General features: G+C 41.9%; 1 long non-coding RNA gene across 1 annotated transcript; it reads left to right on the top strand.

Moving 5' to 3' along the window:
* The first annotated feature begins 909 nt into the window (after nucleotides 1–909).
* Nucleotides 910–5,181, top strand: LOC130685074 (uncharacterized). The gene is made up of 3 exons (XR_008999509.1): nucleotides 910–1,069; nucleotides 3,843–4,316; nucleotides 5,015–5,181. It is a non-coding gene; the product is annotated as an uncharacterized LOC130685074 (long non-coding RNA).
* Nucleotides 5,182–15,344: the final 10,163 nt, after the last annotated feature.

Raw genomic sequence — 15,344 nt, 5'->3', positions numbered from 1 at the left:
ATGAGAAACTACCCCAACATGGAGTGGCCAAAGAACCACCTTTTTTTGGTATCTCGTGACTTTGTCAGGAAGTCAGACGGGGCTCAGTTGGGTGACTCCTCTGCTCCACAGGGCATCAGCCAGAGTCCTGCCAGGTGTTCAGCTGGCAGCCGGGCAGGGCTGCAGGGTCCAGTGTGGCTCGCTCACATGCCTGCTGTCCCGACGGGGTGGCTGGAAAGCTGGTCTGCACCAGGTCACCCTCCTCTTCTGTGTCGTCTCAGCACCTGCCTCTCTGAATATCCTGTCTTGCAGAGCAGCCTGACATTTACGTAGCTGCTCAGGGCCGTGTAACCAATGTTCCAAGACACCCATGCTGAAGCTGTAAGACTTCTTATGTTGTAGCCTCAGAAGTCCCCCGTGTCATGTCTGCCACATTCTGTCTGTCAAGCGAGTTCCCAAGACCTGTATGAATTCAAGGGAAGGGGAATTAGACCCCGCCTCTCATTCATTTCCCTAACAATTATTTATAGAGCTTTGTACCAAGCCTTTGCTAGCTACTCCTGGAGGTTGCAAAACTGAATTGCTCATGCTCCTAACCTGGAGGAGTTCGTGGTCTAGTTGTGGAGGCAGATGCATATACTTACAATGTCCATATATTGTGATAAAGGCTAGAAAAGGCAGGAACCAAGTGGGAAAAGGGCATAGAAAAAAGTAGCCTCCCTCAGAGTTTGACAAACTATGACCTATGGCCAAATCCAGCCTGCTCCCTGTGTTTATAAATAAAATCTCCTTGGAGCACAGCCACGCTCATTTATTTCCAGATTGCCTATGGCTGCTTTTACACTACAGTGGCAGAGTGGACTGTTGTAACAGAGACCACATGATCTGCAAAGCCTAAAATATATACTCTCTGGTCTTTCGCAGAAGAAGTTTGCTGACTTCTGAGCTGCCTTAATAAGTGTGGATGAATGCCAGGAACCAGAAATCCAAATTTGGGACAATCATCCAGAATTTTTTCATGTGTTTGGACTGACCCTTGGTTTTCTCTTTACTTTCATTTTCAAATGTATTTTTACTTTCCTTATGTTGGGTAGGTTTTATATTATGTATGTTATATACATTTTTATTCAGCCAGAATCCTCTCTATGCAAACTTTGCATTTGGTCTTGCTTGTGAAGAACTTACCATCTAGTGGTAGAAAGTCAAGTATAAAAATAACTAGGTAAAAAATTAGGCAGACAGATGAAAAGGGAACGGGTTGAGATTTAACCAGATGCCAGGTTTTATTTATATTATTCACTTAAATATCATAATAACTTTATGAGTTAGCTATTAATAGACCATTTTATGAATGTGGAAACTAAGGCTCAGAGAAATAAAACAACTTGCCTAACCACAGTTCATCAGTAGGTGATAGAATTGAATTCAATTATAGATTTATCATTTAACCTATCCACTCTGGTGGATAGGTTATTTTATTTATTTATTTATTTATTTCCTATTGCTGTATTTTCCATTTCCACAATTTGAATTTGATTCTTTTTCACATCTATTGGTAATTTTTTCATAGTTATTATATTACTGACTCTCTTCTTTCCTCTCTTTGAATATTTTAAATATACTTAACTTAAAAACCCCATCCCCAGTCTGGCCTGAGCACCAAAATGTCAGAGTGCTGGGTAAAATGTAACATAGTGAATGTTAGAAAGACCACTAAACTTCACTAAAACTGAGTTCCATGTCTGGAGAAGAGTGCTATTATTATTATTTAAATTATTGTCTGTGGTCTTTGGGGTGTGAGTTTGACATTGGCTACCTCTGCTAGTTCTACTGATGTTTATTCCTATGTATTTTGTACTTTTTTACTACCAGCTCGTGTTTAGTGGCAGCTAGTTTCCTTTGAGAATCGTGTTTTATGTCCTGATGTGTGAAGACATCCCACTGAGTAGTTTAGCATTTGCCTCTGCAGAGGACCACCAGAATTTAGCTCCTCTTGACCAGTGTTTTTTCACATTTCCCAGTTTGGGGTCCCTTAACTGTGTGGACAATGTTACTTTGGACTCCACGCTTCATGGCACAGGGTTGGAGTTTTGATTACTCAGTGCGAACCCATTGCTTAGGGCAGAATCTCAGCAGCACAGCCCATGTGGCCTTGGGTCCTTGGCCAAGACTTAAACAGTGTCAGGTCTTCACTTGATATAACAGCTCAGTGAATAGTTGCCAATCAAATATTCAATACCATTTGAACCTTCTCTTTTCCAGAGACCAGAAGGATTTTTTTTCTATACTCATGTTCTCGTGATCAGCTAGAACTCGGGCAAAGTTAGATAACCTATCTTGTGAAATCTGTCTGGGGATGGACAAACACTCTGCCACTCGGCTTCCTCAATGCTCGCTTTGTAGGAAATGTAAATAAAGTAAGACGTGACCAACAAGCAGGTACCCAGTCAGCAGATGATCTCTCACTGAGGGACACCAGGGAGGCATTGCACAATGCTCTATTTTAGATTTTAAGTTGATTATCTGGAAGTGGGATTCAGGGGTACTCTAGGAACTTGCAGGTGTGTTCCACCAGGAGGGATGGCAAGTGCCACACAGGAGGAGTGGAACAAAAGGGGCTGGAGCCAGGGGTGGGAATGACAGCACAGCAGGGCAGGGAAGTGAGGCAGCGGTGGTCAACATGTGACCCTTAATGGATGAGCACTCAATGGAGTCTTGTTTCTTCAAAGGTCTACCAGTTGGCCCAACCCTTCTACCAGCTCTCCATCCTGTTTCCATGGCACCTGTATCACTCAGTCAGCATAGCATCACCCAGTGTTTAAGGTTGAGTCCTCTGGAGTCAGGCAGGTGGGGGTTAAATTAGAGCTCTGTCGATTTTCAGACTCCCTGATGTCTCATCTGTACAGTGATAATCATGGCCAGGATGAGGCTGAGATGAGTGAAACACCTAGGGTGCCAAGTTAAAGGAGGCACTCACTCTCCAGGTTATGTCAGTGCAGGGATGCTTCTGGCTCAGCCCTGAGAATGACTGCTTCCGTAGATTTTGGGCTCTAGGCACCCCACTTCCTCACCCTAGTCCCCGGGCCCTGGTGATGATCACAGCTACCTCAGAGGGTTGCAATGAGAAGTAAGTAAAATCGTGGATAGAAAGGGATGAGCAGAGTGCCTGCTATATGAGAACTGTCAATGTGCAGTACCCTCCTTTCTTATCCACCTCTCTCAGCTCCAATGTGCCAGTCTCACCAGTTCTGGGAAAGTGACCCAAGGAATTTGTTAGAAAGTTAAAGCTTTTTGAAGGGAAAAAAGCCTTTTAGAAAAAATAGACCCCTGCCCTTTTGAGAACAAAAATGAAAACAGGCTTACAGTGTGGGTCTTCTGAATAGCTGACATTTGCAAACAACAATATACATTGTTGTATATAGGAATAGGATGCTTTAATTACGTATTTTTAAATAGTAACAATAATAACTCACTAAAGGAAACACCTGCTCAATCGCCATTTGTCTCCCTTTTCTTCCTTCTGAAAAAGACCACTTTTCATAATAGAAGCTGAATATGATAGGCTCCCTTGCAGCTATGTCAAGAGCCTAGAAACCTCTCTTAGAGTGTTTCTGGGGAGAATTTTCTTCACCAAAGGAGAAAGACGCTACTGTGTCACTCAGCTTGTAAGTGGCCCATCTCTTGGTAAACACCCACCTGTTAATATCATGACATGGCTTCGGGGAATAATGAGGAGCTGTGTACCTCAGCTTCTTCTAAGTTGGAGGCTAACTTAGAAATTAAGCATTAGTTTCTAGGAAGAAAAATCAACTCACAGCTTCTTTTTCTTTATACTTTTATGTTTGTTTTATTCCCCACTCTAGTTTCTGAATTCTTCTTAAGAGAGACCTTTGTCCTACCGTAACTGGCCAAGATAGAGAGGAACTTTGGCAGTTGGTGCGTGGCCTGGTAGCACCTAAAGGAGAACAAGTCTGGAGCTACCAGGAAGGATGGAGGAGAGATCAAGATGGAAAGTGTTGGGCCCAGCTGTGGGCCTGCCTGAGTCTTTCCCCCTATTCCTTTTGAATGAGAGGCTGGCATCATTTCTCTGCTCTGGAGACTGGCCGTTGGGCTGTCAAAAATCTTCAGAGGGCAGCTCTTGGCAGCAACACAGAACAAGCACTGGGGACTTTGTCTGCAGAAGCACATGCTGGAAGTAATTCTGGGGCACCTGCAAGTTGACAACATGAGAGATACTGAAAATTAATAGCCCAGTGCCTTCATCCGATGGTGTGAGTGGGAGTAATCAACAAAGCCTGAGATGGATGGAGTCGATGACAGAAGGTAACAGGGAGGAGGTGAGTTTGGAGCTGGGAATTCAGAAAATCACAGAATGCATTCAAACTAAGAAAGGGTCTTAGAGATCTTCACATTTAGTGTTTTCTAGTTCAAATTATACATTAGAGGTAGGCAGACCTTTTCTGTAAAAGACCCAATATCAAATTTTTTGGCTGTGGGCCATCAGTCTATGTTGCAACTACTCAGTTCTGCTACTGTAGTGTGAAAACAGCCATAGACCGTGCCTACGTGAATGTGCATGGATGCGTTTCAATAAAACTTTGTTAACAAAAATACATGGTGGGCCAAGTTAGCCTGTGGGGTGCAGTTTGCCAACTCATGCTCTAGGGTCCCGGAAAGACAGCGATGGAGCATCTACTCTCTGCTGTATGTCTGGATCCTCGTAGTACATAGAAAAGGAAAGCCACTGACCCTTTTTTTCCTAAGATTTTAAAGTTTCTCCTCTCCTACTTCTTTAGCTCCTTCTGTTTTATCTCCATCACTAACACCACCAGCCCTCTTCATTAAGCATCTTCTATAGGTCAGATCCTATTCTAGAAGCTTTAAATATGTATTATTTTTAAACTTAAACAGTCCTGCAGTATAGGCATTATCATCTCCATTTTGCTAAAGAAATTGGGGATCCACCTTTCCCAAAGCTTTGGAACTCCTAAGTGTCAGAGCTGGAATATAAACTTAGGTCTTTCTTATTCCAAAGTACCTGCTTATTCCAAGAGGCATTATGGATTCAGAAGAGGAAATCCAGAGATAACACTTCCTGGAAGTGAATTCTGACCATGAGACTCTGGTAAGTAATTTAACTTCTCTGTGTCTCGTTTTCCACATATGTAAATTGGTGACAATAAAAATACTTAGTTCATGGGGTAGGTGATGATAAATCAGCTAACATAAGTGAATCTCTTAAGGACAATGCTAGGCATATAATGGGTGCTACATAAATATTAGCTATTGTTGTTTCAGTTAAAAAGAGACATAGACATGTGAAAAGGCCAATTACTGTGCTCTAGGTAGACCATTGTGAAGGTTCTCACAGTGTAGTCGGTGCTCCTTAACTGCGAGCGGCTTTGCTCTCCAGGGGGCACTGGAAAATGCCCAGATACATTTGTGATTGCCATCACTGCGGGAAAGGGGAGAGCGCCTGGCACCGAGATGGGCGAGGCCGGGGTTGCTCCCAAATATTTCACAATGCACAGGGCAGCCCCTCCACTCCAACAACAAAGAATTCTCTTGCCCTAAATGTCCGGAGTGCCAAGGTTTAGAAACGCTATTGTAATGTTTTAAATAATGAGGCAGAACAGGTGGACCCTAGAGTGCTGATGTATTTGCCTTCAACCAAAGAATTATTTAGGGTCAAAGGTACTAAAAACCCGTCTCTGTGGAGTCCATACCCTGAGTTCTGTCTCCTCCCACACATTGTCCCATGTGGATTGAGCATTAGCAATCCAGATGGTGGGACCAGTATGTACAAAAGCTTAGAAAACAGAACACAAACCTTTAGTCTGGGACAGAATATCCAGACTCACTTGGTTTGGACAGTCTCGATGTGGGGGAGTCATAGGAGCAAGAGGGGCAGGGGGCAAGGGGCCCCTGGTGAAGAGCTGAGTTGGTGAGAGAAGCAATAGGGAGTTATGCTGGGCATTTGAGCAGAGGAGTGATGCCTGCCTATTAAAACTGGGGGGGATCTGTGCAGGAATAGACTGGAGTCCCGTGGGCCCGCTGGCAGGTGAGAGCAGTGGTCTTTCTGGAAGGCCCAAGGCCCCAGACATAGTGGACAAAAGGAGGAAGAGGTGACTCTGAGACCTGGTGGAAGGACCCTTGTAGAGCATGTACAGGCATGTGCACTGCCTTCAGAGACAAATGGAAGCTAACGACCTCTGGCTATGCACACAAACCTTCCCCTGCACAGCCCTGAGTGATCCGGTGCCTGCTAATGAGGTTTTCTGGAAGGCGTTAAAGATCATTAAAAAGTAGTTTTTGCAAATCCAATATTAGTTTTTAAGTAGTTAGCAGGGGTGAGCCCTCACCTCTCAGTGTTAAACAAGGCCAGGGATGAGTCACCACTCAGGAAACGAACGGAGGGAGGCAATGGTAATCCCTTAGGCCCCATGGCGGTTGGGGGCGCTGCTGAATCAGTTCTACCCCATTTGTTTCCATTTGAGTCACAAGATGCATTTTGAACACTGTATTTCTAGAACGGTGTTAATCATTAGAGAATTACTAATAGTAGCAATCGTAATAATAGAAATACATCAAGCACCTTTTATAGGCTGGGAACTGGGCTAAGTACTTTATTTATATACACAGAACATTCTCTCTAATCTTGCAACGCAGCTGCAAGGTAAGTATTATTAGGCCTATTTTACACATGAGGATTTTGAGATAAAAAACAGAATTGAGATCCTTAGAATCTCACAGTCTAATGGGACAAATGGCTTAAACACTGAATGTTATGGAAGACTGGAAACATAATAATAATTGCTAGCATTTACGAATAATTTCAGTGTGCCAGGCACTGTTCTGCTTTCTTTCCAGGTAAGAGCTCATTTATTTCTTATAAAGTATTATGATTATAATCCCCATTTCCCAGATAGGGAACTTGAGGCAGAGACCAGTTATAGGAAACTTGCCTGAAGTTAGACAACTAGTCAGAAGAAGAGTAGGCTACAAGCTCAGGTATCAAGTTAGTTAACCAACACTCATTTTGTTTAACTATGTAATAGACTTAACAAAAATATTGATCTCAGAGATTTGTTACAAGGATTCAACCATCTGATTGACATAAAATATTTAGCAAAATTCCCAGCATATATCGCATGCTCTGTAACAGTCTCCTCTGGGTGTTTTGTTCATGCCTTTAATCCTCAGTGCCCAGGACACTGCCTGACACAAAATTACCTATCAATAAACATTTGTTGAATGTGTGTTAAAATGTCAGCTAGCAAACTATCATTATTAATATTACTGAGGAGAGATGAAGGGTAATTTTACATCACATTGTCTGACAGAGTTTGATAAGGCAATAAGAGGAATGTGCTGAAACAGGGAAAGACAAGTTGGGGAAAATCCTCTGACTGATGAAATCACAGGATGTCTGAGAGGCCGCAGATGCAAACGAGGATCCCAACTTGGGAAAGTTCTCTTGAGGTGCCTGGGGGAGGAGATGTGTGTGGTGCAGAGATGGTTGCCATGGAAGCCAACACAGTCCCCTGTGTGAGGAGGCAGCTACCTGGGGGAGAAGGGCTCTGTGCTAAGAACAAAGGCCAGCTTTCCTCTGCAGCAGTGGCTTCGGCCTGTGTTCCTGGGAGGAAGGGTGCCCGTGAGCAGGGAGGAGAATAGGGAGCTTCTCTCAGAAAGTCAGAGGTCATCTCACAAGTCCACGGTGAAGAGTTTTAAACAGGAGGTCATCAGCAATGGCAGGCACTGTGGAGTTTTGTTTTAGACTCAGTGGGACATGGGATGGCTCACAATGCCTGGTCCATGTAAGAATACATACATGTTCAGTGAGCTTGCTGAAGACCAAAGTGTAAGTGAATACCCAAGATTTGGACTCTGGTGTCTGACGCCCAAGCCTTAGCCATTGTGCTATCCTTTGAACTTCCCTTTGAACACGGCAGGCTTCCTCTTGCACATCTCTTGAGCATACTGTGTTCATGCTTTAAATTCTTCCTAGCATGCCCATCGTTCTCTACCTATGTTATTCAACATTTTTGTAGTTTTTTTTAATGAATCCAAATATTCTTCTATCATGAGGTCATATCTGATGCATCCTAGCTATAAGTCATCTCATGTTTTTCCTCATCCTCTCATTTATAATTCTCTTGTAACACAGATCTTATTCTGCCTTTTATGACACAATTAATAGTCCACTGTTTTTTGGGTTTTTTTTACTCAGTTGGGGCCTTTTAGAGCAGGATGGCCCTCTTTATCTTGTCGTCCCCCATGACACCAAGTGCTTTCAGCATAGCGTAGGATCAATAACACTTGTTAAGTTGAAATAAGACATAAACAGTGTGTATTTCTCTCCATCTGTTACCTCCAAATTGGTCTTTGGAGATTCCTGTTCTCTATAGCCCATAGCCCATGTTTGTATAAAATTTACAGGAGGTCTAAAAATACTCTTGGGCCAAAAGAAAGGTGCACAAAAGAGTAGAAACACCTAGATGTACACCAACAGGGCACTCGGTGACCACCCTTTGCTATCCACACAGCCGTGACAAGGAACATGTTTATCAACAGCAATGGCGTGATCTCTGGAATATAATTTGGGCTAACGCAAGTAAATTAAGCAAAGTGGAGAAAAACATGTATAATTTAGGAAAATGGGGATATAAATTAAATATGTATATGTATATTTAAAATAATGATGGCAAGATAAACTAGAAACACAAATGCAAAAGGTTACACATACCTGGAAGGGGAGTAAGAATCAAGATGAAGGGGAGGTGGTGAGCTAAATAGCTCTAAATATACCTTGCTTTATAGACTCAGTCTGGAATGAGGAGGATGTTTTACAAATTACAAAGCAAAATCAAATTTAGAAAATAGCAGTCTCTAAATATCAGAAGCTAAGTGAGAGAAATTAACTGTGTGTTAAGTAACCAAATAGAGAAGAATTATTTCAACTGACTTTAAAACAATAATTTCTGACTACCTCTCTGGTGGCATATACTGTATGGATAAAAATATCTATACAATAAACTTGAGCATCTGCAGCAATCATAATGTTGACATAGAGTTGATATGGTTATTTTGAGACTTCTGTGTGTACACTGTGGGATAAATTAAGCGAGTACTCATATTGATGTCGCTGAGAACCAGAATTATTAGTGTGGAGGAAAAGAAATTATGGTGTCAGGGTGAAGAGATTAAGTAAAAATTCCTTAGTTCCTCAAATTCGATTTGAAAGTTTGAGTATGACTCATCATACAATTCCTCCTATGAAAAAATGAAAATAAAAGCCTTATTTGCTAGCCTGGCCCGCTGCAAAGGCCTAGATACAGTGGCCAACTCTGCAGCAGAGAGCACCCCCAGGGCCCGGAGTGACCTCCAAATACCACTTCTCAGTAGAATAATCCAGCGCTGTTGTAGAAATGTCTGATTCTGGATGTGGGACAAACCAAATTTAAAAAATGAGCCTGGAACCATCTTCCCAGAACCCAAGAAGCTATTATAACTTAACGGGAATGTGTCCAAAAGACTTGGAAGCCACCTTTATGAGAAACCTACTAGGGAAAAGAAAATAACTAACATTTTATTTAAATTTGATTTAAATCTGTATTCATAAAGATACTTAAAGGCAAACAAGATTTTTATTTCTGTTTATGGTGGTATAACTGTTACTAGACTAGCTCTCCTGCTGTAAACAGAGAAAGCTGGACAATGTACATGGGCAAAAACAGTTTTCAGACATTGGACAAGAGACAGACAGAGTGATTCCTGGGAGATGGTGAGTGTCCTGGATCCCTTCGTGGAGGCACGCTGTAGACCCTGGCACGGCGACAGGACCTCGAGCAGGGCATGGTGGTCCTGCCAAGTTGAGAAGACAGAGCTCAGAATTTGAACAGTTGGGATTGGCTGGAATTTGCAGGGTAGAGAACCAGGAGGGAGGGAGAAAGCCCAAGACATCTGAACACAGGTTTTCTTGAGTCTGAATACTAAAGCCCTGATACCTTATACAAAGGCACAGGTTGCAACTGCAAGATTGAGTGAAGAACACTCAGGAGCTGTAAATTCAATCATTCCCAGATCCCACACAGAGCAGGAGACATTAGAGTTCTGAACAGCTTTGAGTGGGGAGTCTTGTTGAACACTGGGCATTCGGAAGAGACCCCAGATGAGTCTTCCTTTATAATAAGGATAAATTAGCCCAGATGAAAAGCTACTGTAAAAGCAACCTAGCAAAGTTTCAAAATAAACCTCAAAAGGATGAGTGACCATCCAGTAACTTAAATGCTTGCTGGAAAAATCCCAACACTTTTTGAAGGAAGGTTACAGATGATTTCACAGGTATAGATATGTTAGGTGTTACCAAATTACACATTTCAGCATGTGCCTTTTATTATACATTTATACCTAAATAAAACCATAGATTTTTGCTTATAAAATTATAAATAAAACACATACTCCTCAAAGGAAGATGAATGAATGGCCAGTAGTCACATGAAAAGACATTCAACAATATTAGTGATGAGGAACGGAAAAATTAAAATCATAATGACCCACTATCACATACCTAGCAGAATGCATGAAGTCAGAGACATTGACCATACCATGTGTTGGCAGGGATGTGAATCAACTGGAAACCATACACTGATGGTGAGACTATAAAATGGTACAATCATTTTGGAAAATCGTTTGGTGGTTCCTTAAAAAAATTAAGGATACATTTACATACCTCACCCAGCCATAAGCATTCCTAGATGTTTTTCCAAGAGAAATGAAAACATATACCCACCCAAAGACTTGTAAATGAATTTTCCTGGAAGCTTTATTCATAATAGCTCAACACCAGAAACAACCCAACTGTTCATCAACTGATGACTAGATATATAAATTATCCTATATTCATACAGTGGTGCTATTAAGCAATAATATAGCTACTGACACATGCACCAGCATGGATGAATTTCAAAAACCTTATGCTGAGCAAAAGACACCAGATGTGAAAGAGCTCATGCTATATATGATTCCATTTATCTTAAATGGAATTAGATGCAAACTTTATGGAGATAGAAAGCCTGCTCGTGATGGTTGGGGACAGCATTGGGGTCAGTTGACGATAAATCCTGTTGGCAATACCTTAACATATATTCAGGACCTAGCCCCTTCTCACAACCAGCCCTGCTACATCCTGATCCAAGCCATCATTATCTCCCTTCTGGATTGTTTGCATAGCTTTCTAACTGTTTCACTCTTTCTACCCTGACTCTACTTTAGCTTATTCTATGCAGAAGATACAGAGAGCCTATTAAATGGAGGTCAGAGTAAGTCCTCTTTTGAAACTCTGCAGTGGCTTTCCTTTTCACTCAAAGTAAAAGCCAAATGTTTTATAAAACAACAAGGTGCTGTGTGACCTGGCCCCCACTGATTCTCTGAACTCATCTTCTGTCACTTGCCTTGCTCACTTTGTTCCAGCCACACTGGTCTATTGCTCATCACTGAGCATCCTAGGTGCACTCCCATTCCCAGACACTTTGCACTGGCTGTTCCCTGTGCCTGGAATGCTCTTCACTCCAGAGATCCACATGGGACACTCTCTCACTGCTTCCAGAAATATCCCCAAATGTCTTCGTATTCATTTCCTAGGGCTGTTTTAACAAAGCCTAACAAACGGAGTGGCCTTCAACGACAGAAATTTGTCCTTTCACAGTTCTGCAGCCTAGAAATATGAAAGGCAATTGTCAGAAGGGCTGTTCTCTAGCCACAGGCTCTAGGGGGGGACTCTTCCTTGCCTCTTCCTAGTTTCTCATGGTTGTTGGCAATTCTTGGCAATCCATCACTCCGTCTAACATTAATACAGTTTTCCTGCCCTCTTCTACTGGAATGTGAGCTCCGTGAAGGCAGGGAGTTTTGTCTCTTTTGTTCACTGCTCCTTCCCCAGTTCTACTAGGGACTCAATACATGTATGCTGAATAAACAAAAGAATGTTGTAGAAAGTTATGTGTTTTGCTTATGGTTGCACATCTTAATTCCTCCTGACTCTTTGCAGATTCATATTAACCTAAGCCCAGTTTTTCCTATATGAGAAACAACTTTGTTTGGCATAAAGCTAAGAGATTCCACAAATAGCAAAAATCATTTTATTCTACACTCTTCTCCCAGGTCAGTGTGCCTTGGTTCCTGCCTAACTACCATTCTTGTTCTCAATCACCTTCCCCACGATTTGTAGTTATCTTAGGGGATTTATGACTTCCATTTCATGAAAAGGACAGGATGGTCATTGCTGAGACAGGAGGAGGAAAGGCATCTCATTATGTCTTCTTTCTAATCTATAAAGGTCACTGGCTGTCATTGCAAAGAGAAAATGCCCAAGTTTCAAAAATTCTTGTCTACCTTCATTTCCACTGCCACCCCCGCCCCCAGTTCCTCTATACCAATGCCTTTTGCAGCCCACCAGTGGGTAGCAAAATATGACCAGGATTCTTAAAAGACATAATAAAAAGGATAGAAGACATTTCAATTGTGTCAGGAAGTTTCAGTAAGCATTGTTCCCTGAAATTTTTGTTTCAGTTAAGCATGTGAATTTATGGCTATATGTGTGTCAGGTCTTGATGTAGGAAATGTTTTATACATTCATTCTCCTTCTCTCCCTCCTCCTCCTTCATCCTTTCTCTCTCTTTCTTTTTCTTTCTCTCTCCTGAATCACTGGAGGAACCCGCTAAGAATGGATATCTGATACCTCACTTTTTAACTCTCTTAATGGTGCTTGCTGTTATTACAGTGCAGGTCAGCACCTGACCTCCACACTGGTGAGCACAAAGTGCCTTTGGGGGATTGCAGAGTGGTGCTTCCCAGGCCCCACCCACCTAAGCAGCATTGACCTGATAGGTCTGGGTTGACACTCGGTTGTAGAACTTTTAGCTGACTTCTGGGGGATGCTGATGCAGAGTCAAGACCATAGTGTGCAAATACCTAGGATGCAAGAGGGAAAGGTGAAATCAGTGTAGGTGTTTGTTGATGCTAATGAACCATGCCTGACTTGTTCAGTGGGACAGCGACAGACTCGAGGCTGACAAACCTCATGTCTGAAGAGATGAGGGAGACTCCTTTCCTCGAGACCACTTCCTCTCATTGGGGAATTATTAATTCATCATTTCCTCCTCCTCCTTTAGGGAAATTCCACTGGTGCTGGCTTATAGAGGACTTATTCTCAGGTTTTATCTCATGCATCAGTGGTGTAGTTCTGCCTTCAAAGATACTGTGCTTCAAAGGTATAAAGGTCTCATGAAAAGCAGAGCCCACAGAACACAGCAGATTCTATAAAGACAGTGGGATGTGGGAACCTGGGAGCTGCTCTTCTCAGCCTTGGCCAGCCATTGAGGTGATACAACAGATGTTCTCTTGTTTTCTTTGCACAGAAAGGTAGATTCTAATAATAAAGCAAAAAGCCAATGTGCACAAATCATCTGCCAGTGTTTAAGCTTAGAACTTAGCAGTGCAGGTGGTGGGGCTGGTTGAGGTAATGGCTGAGGAACACTCCCAGATCCTCAGTAGAAGTGTTGCCCAAATACTTTAGACTGGTAATGTAATGAATATATTACATCTGCTTCACTGCCTCGTAAGCTAATTAATGCCCTGGAATTCCCCCCATATTTGATAAATGATTGCTTATTTATAATTTACCACTCAAAGCACCAGGAAGTGAGGAATATCCAGCATTGCTTAAGACTCATCTTGGACCTCAGATAATGGAAACATATGTCACTTGGTATTAGTATATGTCAGGCACTGTTGTAAGCAGAAAACCCATGTTGATTCATGTAATTCTCCCACATCTCTGAAGTGATTACCATTATTATCCCTATTGTAGGACTAAGGAAACTGAGCACAGTGAGGTTATGTGACTGACTCAAAGTAGTTGTGAAGTTGGGAGTTGAACCCAGGTCGTCTGACACCAAAGTCTATGGTATTAAACGCTATCCCTCTTAAAGTTGTTCACAGTCCAATTAGGGGAGAAGGGAGACTTTTATCCATTGTATATAAATATTTGAGCAAACATTATTTTGAATGGAGGAGTGGGAGTGGTAAGTATATAGTATGAATGGAATATGTAACTAACTAGTCTTAAGGTTTCCAAATTCAAATATGTATAATTTATTCCAGTAGTTATTATGGTACCATTCTGACAGTGTGGTTAATAATTGTTCATGAGTATTTAGGGTGTGTCATCTTTTGCTCACATTTCTGGTGTGTGGCATCTTGTGAATTGGCTGGACTCAGTGAATCCCAGCAAGCTCATGTTCTGTTATTCATTTGGAAGGTTGTTTGGTACTAGCAGGTTAGCTGGAGGTTAGCTGGCTCCAGTTGGTTTCACTCAGTTATTTGGTGGTTTGCTGGCTAGGAATAGCAGTAGCAACTGCTCCACATATCCATCCTCATCCAGCAGGCTAGCTCAGGATTTTTCCCATGGCACACTAGCCCAGCCTTATTCAAATGATGGCAGGTTTTAAGAGAAACAAGAGAAGGAAACCTCACTGTGCAAGCCTTTTAAGGATTTGTGACTACTTTCCAGTGTACTAGTCCGCCGTCTGCAAGATTGCTTACATTCCACCCACATGCAAAATATGCTAGTCCCATCTCTGGATCCTCTAAAATATCTTCCATTTATTTCAGGATTAAAATATAGAATCTCCTGATCTATAATAGGTCCTGATAAAGATGAGACTTCTTTGAGTATGGTTCTTTGAATGTGAGTCCTCTTGATCTAGAGACCTTGAACTAGGAAAGAGATATCTGACCCTTATATCTCTAAAATACCATAGCAATACAGGGAAGTACAACCATAAAAGTGAAAATAATGGGAGGAACATAGCAATCATGATTCAGAGCAATCTGGATTTCTTCCAGGCAGATGTTGCCCTGTCCACCTCCTGTGAAGACAGGAAATGCTCCTTGATCAGGACCCAGTTTAACTCCTTGAGAGGAACACCATGTATGTTGTTTTTCCAGGGACCATTATTTTGGCTCTCAACCCTACCTTTTGAGACAAACTTCTTTTTCCATAATAAATGATCTGTGTTGGCAGCTGATTAGGTTTTTCCATTTGTTTAATGTCCACTTAAAGTTGGATGTCTAGCGGTCTTTTTGCAAGTTGAGCATCATTAGTCTTATCCAGCTAAAGCTAATGGTCCTTTTACTGATACAAGTCCCTTAACATTTTGTGGGTTATCTATGTATCAAATTGTAAATTCACTCTATTTAATAAAAGCCTGTCTCTACTCTGGGACAATTGTTTTAAGATCCTTAAAAGCCATTCTCTCTAGCTGAGAATGTCTGACAGGCAGCTCATTAAATCTTCCAGAGGTATT

The sequence above is a fragment of the Manis pentadactyla genome, chromosome 10 (assembly GCF_030020395.1).
Source record: "Manis pentadactyla isolate mManPen7 chromosome 10, mManPen7.hap1, whole genome shotgun sequence".
Lineage (NCBI taxonomy): Eukaryota > Metazoa > Chordata > Mammalia > Pholidota > Manidae > Manis > Manis pentadactyla.
Note: the sequence above shows the minus strand (reverse complement) of the source record. Positions and strands in the feature narration are given on the sequence as shown.